Source organism: Schistocerca gregaria, chromosome 4 (genome assembly GCF_023897955.1).
Source record: "Schistocerca gregaria isolate iqSchGreg1 chromosome 4, iqSchGreg1.2, whole genome shotgun sequence".
Taxonomy (NCBI): Eukaryota; Metazoa; Arthropoda; class Insecta; order Orthoptera; family Acrididae; genus Schistocerca; species Schistocerca gregaria.
This window is the reverse complement of record NC_064923.1, coordinates 613,864,112-613,877,408: the sequence shown is the minus strand read 5'-3', so window position 1 is coordinate 613,877,408 and position 13,297 is coordinate 613,864,112. Positions and strand designations below refer to the sequence as shown.

The 13,297-nt window shown below is 39.5% G+C and overlaps 1 protein-coding gene across 2 annotated transcripts in view; it reads left to right on the top strand.

Annotated features, from left to right (window-relative positions):
- LOC126365941 (cytoplasmic aconitate hydratase-like) overlaps positions 1-13,297 on the top strand; it is a 357,848-nt gene that overhangs the window by 250,787 nt on the left and 93,764 nt on the right. The window lies entirely within an intron of this gene.

Sequence of the window (13,297 nt, the reverse complement as noted above, 5' to 3'; positions counted from 1 at the left end):
AAATGCTATAAAATTATTTTAGCTGGCTCCTGTCATTATTATGTACTGCTGCCGTACATAAGAGCTGATACTAGGAAAAGTAAGATGTCGAAATCAGTAGCCGCAGGGACAGTTGGCTACAGCAGTTACAGCCTCAGGAAGAGAACATGCTGACATGAACTACAAAGCGCCTTCTTGTATATTGTGATCTGCAGAGATTGGAAAAAGCGTCGCTGCGACACGAAATAATGCAACTGGATGATCGTGAGCATTGCTTTGATCGGTATTAATCCCGAAACGAAGCACACGGAGGGATTACAGCGTGTCTTCTTAAGCGTGTGTACTAAACACTGACTGATTGTCAGTAGCATAGATCACGTCTGGGAATGTAATCGGTTTTATTAAAAGCGGAAACAAATTTGAACCCAGCATAGTAACTATTTTTTTTTTGCAACGGAACTGATGGTGATAATGTTACAAGGATTGAGTGACATGCGGGACGCTTGCAACAGCTGGTTGTGGAACGCTGTTGCGTCACATTGTACGACTGTTTACTTCGTACTGCGATTACTAGATCGGTTTATCTACCCCTTCTATCAGTACTACTGTTTACCGCCAGAAACACACTATCGTTGTTTGTTAGTTTGACGTGCTAGTTAAAATGGGGAAGACTTTATACTCAAGGAAATAAAACGGAAATAAATGGTAATGTGTACTGAATTAAATCATTTTCAGTGAATACTGTCGAAAAGAGGAAACTTATAGACAAATATACTACTACTACTACTACTACTACTACTGCTGCTGCTGCTGCTATTGCTATTGCTATTGCTATTAGTACATTACTACTTTCATGCAGCAGTCCGAGGCAGATTAGAGAAAAAGTTTCACTTCCCGAAGATGTGTCCCGCAGGACGAAAATTTGACATATTTGTTGGCCGCGTATCGTGCGTACCGCAGTTACGATCGACTTCTAACGGTTAACTGCTTTCCAAGAAAGTGTGCAGAGCGGGCTGGTTGTGTAAACCTAGCAGGGGACCGTTGTCCGCGCAAATGTCCACTGCAACCCGTTACTTTAGGAGCTAGGCATACACAGACGTGCTGACTATCCTGATTGTCAATGGGGATCACTTCGCAGCGTTTGTAACAGTTCCCATTGCTGGAAGCAGTCAAGCTTTTTTTCATGCCTTTAGTTATTGCCGACAGTTCGTTATAAACTAAGAAAAGAACTACGTTACTCATGAGCCTGTTTTTCCCAGAATTGCAATCTCGGACTCATTTTCTCGCCCTCAGTTACGTGATACGCATTGCAGGTTCTTCCGTAGGTACTCATGGGGACATAGGAGAAAAGAAATAAAAGAAACACAGCTTGACCTTTACTTGGTGTAACTCTTCCAATGTTGCAGTCAAGACTTGTTGTTCTTCAAATTGATTTAGATGTTCCAGATTTCCGGTGCGGTAATGTCGTGTACAATCAATCCGTCCTTATTTCTACCTATGACACCTTATTCTGAGTATTCTTTCGATATCCAGGGGTGAGTCAGAATTCCTTTCAGCGGTCTCTGTTTGCGGCAGTCTCTTTTTTTTTTTTTATTTCACATTTCGATACATTCTTTTTTCCGAAGAATCTCCTGTGCTGAAATTAGCTAACTTTTAGAAAAACTATATTTCATTGCCTTGTTACATCTCGTCAACGTTTATGTATAACAATTAAATTCTTCTTCCATAGATAAAATAACTCAAAATTGCCGTATTATTGTAATAAGATACATTCTCATGCGTAAACAGGTAGTTACATTATGGAGAAAAACATGTAGGTGCGGAGATATGGTCACAATTAAACAATCTTATTCCAAGGCTTCATCACTGATCTTCCATCAGCAGCAATTTAACACTCAATTCTGAAAAAAAAAACTACTTTCAGGCCCTACCGTACACTCTGTGACATGCGTTCATTCCCAAATTTAATTAAAAATTAACACGTTGAGTCCAGTTAAAATATCATGGTAGACCTGTAAATTGGTATTTTCTATAATTTATCTTACAAATCCACATTCATCCTTACGAGAAGCATTGTATAAAAGAGTACACAATTGCTCGACCAGTTTTAGGTATTTACAATCTTGATCATCATGAATAGCCATTTGATATATGTTGTTGGCTAAATGTTTCTCGAGACTTTTCCTTGGGATACGGTGTTTAGTGCAGGGGATGGATAAAATTAAAAAAAAAAAAAAGAAGCAAAAAGCACAACACATTGCTGCATCTAATACTAATAGGAAAGCCTTTGGCATTCAGAACAGCTTCCAATCGCCTCTGAATGGATACATGCAGGTCCTGTTGGTTTCCAAGGGAATCTTGTACCATTCTTACTGTCAAATAGTGGCAGCACCAGGCACGATAATGGAAATGGATAGCGATCATGCACACTTCTCTCCAAAGTGGACTGCAAAGGCTCGGTAACATTAAGATCTGATAACTGTGGTGGCTAGGGGAAATGCGACAATTCGTTCTCGTGCTCACAGAATCAGCCTGACGATGCGAAGCTGTGTGAACTGGGGCTCTGTTATCTTGGAACATAGCATCACCATTGGGGAACAAATATTGTGCAAGGTATGGACCTGATCAGCCAAAACGGTCACATAAACCTTGGCAGTAATACTACTTTGCAAAGTAACCATGGGGCCCGTGGAATACCACACTATGGGTGCCCAAGTCACCACCTAACCCTCGCCATGTTTCACTCTTGGGATGTAAACTTGGCCAGAAGTGGAAATAGTGTGAAACAAGACTGATCCGACCAAATGACATTGCTCCATAGTCCAGGTTTTATGGGTTCAATACCACATTTTCTACTTAAGGGCATTTGCATCACTGGTGTATGACTTTGGAATTCCAACTCAGCCTGTAGTTGTCAGCTTTTGGAGCTCCCTTTATGTTGTTGTGGTGCTGACAGGGTTCACGAGTGCGAAAGTTCTGCTGTGACTTTTGCAGCTGTTGCCCTCTTCTGTTTCTCTCTCTCATCACAATCCTCTTCAATGATTGTCCGTCATGAACACTCAAAAAATGCTTACATTCTCGTTGTTACTTAGCAGATCATGTTTTTCCGCCTCCTTGTATGTGGTATAAATCTTAGATTGGGTGCCTCTTGAAATACCAAACATTTTGGCTACCATGGTTACAAAAGCACCCAACCCTCGAGCACCAACAGGTTGCCTACGTTTGAGTTCACTTGCCTACACAGAACACTGTTCTGACCACGATACTTACAATGTATTGAGGGCATTGCACGTGTTTCAGTCATGATCAAATGCAACCTGAAGGCTTGGCTATGTTCAAGCGTACATTTCGTTTGGTGTTTCCACATTTTTGTCCAGCCTATCTGTATGTACCCATGTTGCTCTACATGTTTTATAATGCCAGCCACCCTGTTCCCCAAGTTCAGTCTACTTTATCTTTTCTTATATCTGATTCCACCAAAGAATATGCTTGGTTCATCTGCCGTCGATTCTCCTGGCTTCATCATTACTTACCTATCTCGTTCAACATTTTCAATCTGTCTCTCACTCGAACTTGCCTCCTGATCCATTTGTACGTTTTTCTGCATCTCCTATGTATTCCCAACATGTAGGTGTATCCGTCCTCCACTTACTGAGCAACCGCTGTAAAATTCAGTGACTCACTGCTGTTAAGTCTAAACCACTAATACAAAGATGTTGTAAATTTCATTTTTCGGGCACGTCCCAAAGTGTTCACCTGAAAACATTCCAGAACCGTGTAAGAAATTGTAGTCCTAGCCAGATGAATTGCGAGGATCTCCTGGCTTACCAACGTATATCCTATAGCTATGTTAATGAACTAATGATATTGGTATCAACTTGGTCTTTTCGTGTGGAACTACAGTAATTATTGCTGCAACTGTCATACTTCTAAAAGTTCTAAGAGATCTGTCTTCAAAACTCTGTTAATAGTCTCATAGTAATGACAGTATTTAGAACTTAAGATACATCTCTTTTGAGCATGAAACTGTTTGCTGTCACGCACGAAATTTCAGGATTTCACACCCAAAGAAGGAAATACATTAAGTCAGATATGGAGGAAACATAATCTTGCTCCACTGTGATGCCGACACAGAAATGGCACAGAAGAAATGTTCACATGTGTTGAGTGCTAATGCGACATCAGGGCAATAGATTCTTTCTTCAAAGAATTCTCTTTGCAGCTGAAGCTACACTACATGATCAAAAGTATCCAGACACCCCCCAAAAACATACTTTTTCGTATTAGGTGCATTGTGCTGCCACCTACTGCTAGGTATTCCATATCAATGACCTCAGTAGTCATTAGACATTGTGTCTGCCCCTGGTAGCTGAGTGGTCAGCGCGACAGAATGTCATACCTAACGGCCCGGGTTCGATTCCCGGCTGAGTCGGTGATTTTCTTCGCTCAGGGACTGGGTGTTGTGTTGTCCGTATAATCATAATTGCATCCCCATCAACACGCAAGTCGCCGATGTGGCATCAACTCGAAAGATTTGCACCAGGCGAACAGTCTATTTTTCCAGCTGCAGCGATGTCAAAGATTTGATGTTTTTCCGGGTTCCTTACATTCACGGGACACTCGTGAAACGGTTGTGCGGGAAAATCCACACTTCATCGCTACCTTGGAGATGGTATGTCCCAGGCACACAAGTACCAGTACATGTATTCAACTGTCTGAGGTATCAGAATTGTTTTCATTTATAACTTTCGACTCGTTCATTTCCAGTACAGTGATCATTACTTCAAATTAGTATATTTATTGTCCTCCAACATCCTAGAAAGTCTGTAACATCATCAAGGAATCACCCCGTGTGTACGTACATTTACAGATGACCACGCCTATAACTTTGACGCGCCGCAGTCTCGTTGGATGATGTTTCTGGTCATGGGTTCCTATTCAAAATACGATGTACTCACTCCCCTCTACAAATCATAGATGTTTTTTAATGGGAATTTCTGACCACCCTGTATGTTTTCTGACATAGCAAGTTCAGAGTAAGAGACATATAGGTAGACTACTGCAGTAGCTAAGGACTTTAGGAAATGAGTGTGTCTGGTGTGAAGGGAGAATACCATAAGCGGGTGAATTGGGACAGTTTTTTTATGTTTATCCAAATCACTCGCATATGTACATAATGATCATGGACTGTGAAGATCATGCTCTGAACTTCAGTATTACTCTACAGATGGTGAGCTTGAGCATTTTATATCCAGTCCTCATGGATACCTGGCTGCCTTGTGCAGTTCACCCTTGCATTGCTTCCTTGGTCTTCCAATTGCATTGGTTCAATCGAGTTTTCCCACAAGCACAACTTTCGCTCGGCAAGTGTCCGGCAACGTGTTTTGTATCCTGCCAGGCTTATTTTCCACGCTTCCATTCTCTGCATGATGTTTGGTTCTTTCAGCAGGTCATACCTGGAGTTCCAGGTGTCCTCTCCACAGATTTGTCCAAAGATATTTCTCATGATTTTTGATTTATCATCTCTCTTAATTTTTTTTTCTAGTTTTTAAGATTTCTGCCCCATATAACAACACTTGTACTATCACTGCATTATAGGCTTCAAGTTTGTTTTTATTGACAAATGTTTTTATGACATTATGTGTTTCAGTCTGAAATAAATTTTGGATCAAATGACAATACATTGATTAGTTTCTTGTTTTAGGTTGTTGTGCCCGTTGAACCAGCTGCTGAGAGATATAAAATATTCCATTCTGGCTATCTTCAATACTTCTGCCAGTAGTGGGACATTATTAGGGGCATCTCTGGATATTTCTGCCATTTCTTCCTCTGAGTTCACAATGGCTGCAGTATCATCTGCAAATGCCAGTAACTGTGTTCTTTCTTCTAGCTTCATCCCTTGCCTTCACTTTGCATTTATTGAATTACTTTCTCCATGACCAAATTAAAACAATGTTGAAATTACATCACTTTGTGTTGTACATCTTCTGACACTGAATGCCTTGGACACCTCCCCTGGTATTTCACCTAGCCTCTTATCTCCATCTTATATTCACCAAGTTAATTAACTTCCTTGGTATGCCAAGCTCCCTCAGGACATTGAACATACTTAATCTATGCATACTATCAAAAGCATTTGATAAATGTACAAATGTTACCAGAAACGGATGGTTGAATTCGTAGCACTCGTCCCAGATTTCTCATGATGTGATACACAATTGATCGTCCTGTCCGAAAACCTGCTTGTTACTGTTCAACAGTGTCTGTAGCAAAAGGCTTCAGCTTTTTATCAATTATCATTGGTAGCATTGTGTATAGAACACCTAGCAAAGATATGCCACTATGATTGATGCAACTCCTCCTCCTCCTCCTCCTCCTCCTCCTCCTCTGCAGCATGATAGCGGTAGCTGACTTCAACGCTTTTGGGCACTCCTCCTCTCTCCACACTTCACGTATGTGATTGTATATCTTTTTATGAAGAATTTCATCTGCTGCGGTCAACATCTCTGCTGTTAACATATCTTCTCCTGGTGCCTTATTATTGTTTGATTTCTTAATTGCTCTATCCGTATCCTGTTGAGTCACTTCAAATTCTTCTGGCTCTGCACCTTCTGCAGTTCTTCCATCTGGGTAATGTTTACTTTCTCTATACTTTACATGTGGAAAGAACCTTATCGACCATACACCTGCTCTACAAGCTTCTTCCCTTTCTTAGCATTGAATACACTGTTTGTCCATTTGGTGTTGTTGTTCATCCTAGCTGTGTCCTTCCAAATGTGTCGCCACCTAATTCTCGGTCTTCCTCTGCCTCTTGTACCATCTATTACTATGCTGAATGCTACTCTAGATAGTATATTCTCCATCATTCTTGCTGTGTGGCCTGTTAAATTCAACATTCTTTTTAGCACCTTGATGATGTTACATTGTTTGTACAACTGTCTTAATTCTTCATTTTTTCTTTTCCTCCATTACATGTTATTTTTATTGTATACAGGTCCAGAAATTTTCCGTAGTATGTTTCTTTCGAATAAGTTTTAATTCATCTTTCTTTCCAAATATTAATAACAGATAACATTATTGGTATAAAAAGGCAATTGATACAAGCAGATTTTGAAGTTGAGTGATCTTTTATTTAAGATTTTGAGAAACCAGGGAAGTGTTTTGTTCACTGTTGCTAGATGGATTCTATTGTTCTACTAAAAAGACTCCCAAAGTACTTGATGGGGGAGAGGGGGCATCTGTCTTAAAAGTGAATCCACCTACAGGCAAAGGTGCATCACTTAAAGCTTTCTTACTTATGACCAGATTTTCTGTGTCGTCTTTATTAACATGCAATCCAGTTTTTTTAGTAATTTTGCATAATTCTGTTTTTTAACTAATTATTGATGCTACTTCATCTGCATAGGAAAGTCTAGTAATGTTCACCTACTATAGTTGAGTCTGTTGTGGATTAGTTTTAGTAAATTATCTGTCCTCTTCTATAAGGTGAGGTTAAACAATATAGGTGAAATGGGATCTCTTTGTCTCACCTTAGTTGCTTGTACTGGTATCTTTGTATGACATAAAATTTCCTCTATATATGTTTTAACTAATCTGATTAACTTTGAGGGATCTCATATTCCCTCTTTATGCTATCATAAGCCTCACTGAAATCTAGAAATATTATACACCTTCGCAGTAATTTGCCTTAGAGTGGATAAATAATCTAATGTGGATCTATTTCTGTGGAAACTGCATTGGTAGTCCCCAATTAGTTCTCCAGTTATTGGAACCAGCCTGTTTAATAGGAAAATCAGTAGGATAAGTGGCATCCATTGAAGCAATTTCTCTGCACTCATCACACACAAAGGTCATCATTCTTAACCATGGGGTATATAACTGGAAACTCCAGGTTGGAATACCAACAATGTAAAGAAAAGATACAATGACTTACTTAATTCATTTGATTCCTTTGGAGGAATAGGGCATCCAGAAGAACTCACCATCCATCTGTCTTCGCCAGTTTCCCTCAATTCCACCTAGGTCTTGCCAACTCTCCTTGGTTCTCCTTCCATCATCCTCTTCCATGTACCTCTAGGCCTGCCTCTGTTCCTTGTCCCTTGGAGATTTCATTCCAGTCCCTTCTTTTTGATCGTTCCATCTGCCTGTCTCAGTGTGTGCCACGGCCATCTCGGCTTTCTGTTCCTATGTAGGTATTTGGTTTGTTTTTCTCCAGATATCCTCATTGCTTATTTTTACTGGCCACCAGATATTCATTATGCACCACAGACCCCTATTTATGAAACTGTGCAACTGTGATGTTGTCTGTTTAGCTACTTTCCAACTTTCATTGCCATACCCCCAATCCTCCCAGCATCCCCAAGAACTAACTGCAAAGGAGTGCCTCCTTCATCAACCAATGCTACCATGGACTGGAACAACTGAATCACATCCGTCGCCACAGCTCTGATTGTCTGTCATTATGCCCTGAAATGAGGGACAACCTACCCAGGGTCCTTCCTACCCCATTCTAAAGTGCTAAAGTGGTGATCAGTCATCCATGCAACCTCCACAACATCCTAGTCCATCCCTATGCCACTATCAATCCCACCCATTGCCACAAGGATCATATCCATATGGAAGACTCAGGTGGTTAACCCTCCACTCCACCACCAGCTTTTCTGAACTGCACAGATTGGAATTATCCCTAAAACACATTCTCCACTTCCGAAATTATTCCAGCTTCAACATATGTAACAGACTGTCCCAGCAGCCTCCACCAAACAGTTTCCACTCCCTCTGCACTATCATCTGCTCTCTATTCCCATCTCCCACCCTCTTTGTGTGCTGCTCTCTGCCAGCATATCCCTCATCCTTAAGCACTCCTCTCCTTTTCCACTCCCCCCCCCCCCACTCTCTCTCTCTCTCTCTCTCTCTCTCTCTCTCTCTCTCTCTCTCTCTCTCTCTCTCTCTCTCTCTCTCTGCTCCCCTCCCCTCCCCCTTCCAGTCCCCTTTCCCCATCGTCTTGCCTCACAGCCTCTTGAAGCTGCGCCTATCGGTAGCCTAGTCTGTGCACACTCCACCAGACAGTGCTCTTCTCCCCCACCCCCACCTGTCTGCAGGCACGGTTTCTGTATTCCAAACTGTTTGCATTGAAAACTGTAGTTCTTGTTCCTGTTATGGCCCTCCATTCTTTAATAACTCTGCATACGTGTAGCCTTCATTGAAAGCCTTGTTTTTCTTTAATTTTCTATTTTGATATGTCTGTCTTGCACTATGGTGCTTGAAATACTCTACTCCTCCTAGAGTAGTGTTGTGGTATTCCCATTCCTCTTGTCTTGGGGTTTGTTGTGTTTCATGACAGATTTTATACTATCTTTCTTTCAGTGTCATATGGTTCTTTTCTGGAATCCATGCTTTCCTTGCATTTTTCTTGTCCAGCACTTTTTCTTTTTGCACATGTCGTTAAACCAGATTTTGTTAGGTCATTTTTTTTTTCACATGTCTGTAGAAGTTATGTCTTGAATACTATTCTTAAAGTTTCCATATGCTTTCGATATCATGTTGTTCCCTCTTGGTCTATCTAGTTGGTGTTGGGTTAGTGCCCATTTCTCTTGTAAACTTTCCTTTTATATTTTCTTGCACCAGATTTCGTATATTGTATCTACTAATTTCCACTCTCTTTATATTTAGTTTCCTTTTGAGTTTTATTTTCATTTCTTATACGATTAACATATGGTCTGCATCACAGTCTGCACCCATAGAGGTTCTAATGTCTTTAATACTATTTTGGAATCGTTTTGGATAGCTACATAGTCAAACTTATTAACTACTTGTCCATCTGGTGATATCCAAGTCCCTAAATGAATGTGTTTGGGTTCAGATTTTGTGCTGCTTAGCGTGAAATCATTTTTCATTGAAAAGTTTATAAGTCGAGCCCCATTATCTGAACTTTCCTTGTATAAACTGAAATTGTCAGTGATTGGTTTGTAAATTTCTTCCTTTCCTACTTTGACATTAAAAAAATGCTAACACTACTGTTAGATTATGCTTACTTCTTGAGTTGAGCATGTGTGCCAGTTGACCTTAGAATCCTTTTTTCATGTTGTCATCCATAGCTTCTGTGGGTGCAGGTGCATGTAAAAATGTGGTGTTGAGTCTGAATTGTGATGTATGGTATTTGATTATTAACATCTTTGAATTCCTGTATTGGGTTATTTATTGTTTTATGAATGTAGAATCACGTTTCAAATTCATGGCATTGGCCACTGTCTCCGTACACTCTTGTCCTATCTCCTATTTTCACTGACACCTTTCCTTGCTATCTTACTTCTTCGATAATTATCAGCTGTACCCTGTACTCTCCTAACTCGTTTACTAGTATTTGGGAATCTCCAGGGTAGTACAGGTTTCTTGTATTCCAAGAAACAAAAGAGCTTTGCTAACTTCCATTCCCGTAAATTCCATTCTGTTTCCGAGACATGCGTTGAGTATCCAGATCAGTCAGCATTTTACATTGGGGGTAAGTAGCTGTCTGTGCAGTCCCCAACGTGGAGGACCAGGAGGGCTGCTATAGGACAGTTGCCTTCACCACAGCTTTGTGGCCTCTCCTGCCTATGCTATTGTTGGTCCGCCTCAGGTCTTTAACTGACAGGTAGCCTCCATATCTGGAGAGCACTCTGAGTAACTTGGCACCAATAATTTATTTAGTATTTATATCCTACTCATTATCTGCTCTTGTTGTGTAGGTAGCCATTACATTTAACAATTTTTCGTTTGTACTCATTACAAAATTTGTGTATTTTTTATATTGCTGTCCCTATTCACACTCGGGTAAGCGTCAGCAGGAATGCACACACACACACACACACACACACACACACACACACACACACACACACACACACACAAATTGCACAGTAATCCCTTGTCAATGCTTTATTGATATAAAGTAGGCCTTTAAAAGACAGTTGAACATTTATAAAGGAAATATTTTATTTCAATTAATAAAAATTATGGTAGATATTAAGAGCTTAGAAATATTTTATGAAAAAATACATCATTGTAGCAAGAGATTTCACAAAACATGTAGTGCATTCCGTGGCACTACAGATTTTGAAGAACTGCTGCAACATCTATTTTCTTGAATTTGTACTCATCAGGTACCATTGGGAAAACAAAAACATGTAAATCTGTTGTACAAAGAACAGTTCCACTATACATATCATTTGACAATTTTCCAAGGACTTTTCCTATGTTTGGTTTAATCACTGTAATGTAATGAAAATTCACCTTGAGCCAGCTCCCGCCATGTTATTCATGCCATTTGGTTCAGTATCTTTCGTCAAGATATAAAGGAATTTATGACATTTATCTTCTAGTGGGCTTTGGTGTACATCAGTGAGGAAAGTTGAAAATCTGTGCCATACCAGGATTCAATTCCAGGTCTCTCGCTCATTAGGCAGATGCTCGACCACTGAGCCATCTGGGTACAGTGGTCATCGCAACTACATGGACTATCCTAGCACACCTCCCGTCAGAACCAAATTCTCAACTTACCCGCATTCTATTGACGTAGTGCCCCTGCCCTCTATTGTCTTTACTTGCAGTGTTTTGCCAAGTCCCGTAAGAGTTCGAAAGTGATGTGCATCGGCACTGAAGGGATCATTAGCCAGCTTCAACGTAATTGTATGTGTGGTGTCTGTTCTTTTGGACATGTTGTCAGTGACATGGACACTAGATGCTTTATTTTCCGTATCATCCACTTCAGACTCTGAATGTTCTTTTTCACTGCTCTCAAAGTCTTGAAGTGTAGTACTTGGCCAGCAGGAACATTCAGCTTCTTTATACAGGATATTTTGATCATATTATCTTGATCATAATGCATTTTTTTAGAAATGTGGTCAGGTTGTCACTCAGGTCATTTTTCTCATTGTCATTCTCATAAAGGAGCCAGCATATCTAAGAGTCTATTTCTGTTTAAAGGAAATATGCCAGCCTTATTAAATCCTGGATTTATGTCTTGTGTTGCAGTACACCTCATTTTATGTTACCGTATGCCGATACACCATGAACGTTATATTTCTTTTGCATATATTTTTAATTAGATAGTTGTAGAGAATTATCTTACCTTAAATGAAGATTATTGTCGAGAACAGTTACTGTTAGCATCCAGATAGCTTATACAATATGGATGACAACATATTATAACAGCCACAGAATTTTATGCATTTGTTTATTTTCCTTGTTGTTGTAGTGTGCTAATTCAGTTTCATCACCGTAAGGAACAGTTCATCTCATTCAGTAGTATGTAAAAGTCTCTGCACTTGTGTGCACATAACCAGAATAGCTGTACATAAGATCATGAAATAAGGCAGTCATACGTCATAGAGTTGTTATATCCAGGCATTCATCACCAGTTCAATGTATTGTGGAGGTTCCGTGAAAAAGACCTTGTCTGATAACACTACTGTAATCATCAATTATTAGTACAATTTCCTTTCTCAGTTTTAAAGGAAAGAGCATTCTATATTTCTGTAATGCGTAGAGAGATGCAGTGATATCTTCTTACACGTTGTACGTAAGTGTACAGCACAATTTAGGCGTTCACTTATTGGTACTTCCAGACTCTTCACTGAAAGAGAGAGATTTATATTTATCACATTCAGGTTTAAAGATGATATGAATTCCTAATATTTTGGATTAATGAGCTTAGAATGACTGTACATGGCTGCTTGGGTTCTGGATGGATTAAGCTTTAACCCTGTATGCTGCACTCCTTTTTGATAATGTGTACCACATTATTAACAACACACAATCTGTAAAACTGCTGCTATTTTTCATACATTTAACTTTTCAAACCTAATAAAAGGGATCCATTGAAGATGGCTATTATTTGCTGAAACATGTTTAGTCAAGAAAATTGAGGAGACTTCCCATTTTTTTTAAAAAAATAGGTTCAATACATTTACATATTTAATGATGGATACATCTCTTTGTGTGAACATCATCTGGCTACAATTAACAGAGCTTTTGACACTAACAAAACAGAATTTCTTCAGTGGTTCTCTATCCAACTTTCTAGTCGGTGCCATTTAGAATTGGTGATATAAAAATAAAAAGGAATAGTCAAAATCACATTTTTTTTTGTTTGCCGTTCATTGTTCCTATATCATTTTTGAGAAAGTATTTATTTTCAAAAGTTTCCTCCTTTCTTTTGTGATTGTTAGCAAGTTTCGATAGTCTTTGTATTTTCCCCTGTTTAATAAATGAACCATTCATTTTCTTATTTCTTTTGATTATATATCCAATATTAGTTCTACATACATTCCTTATTTTA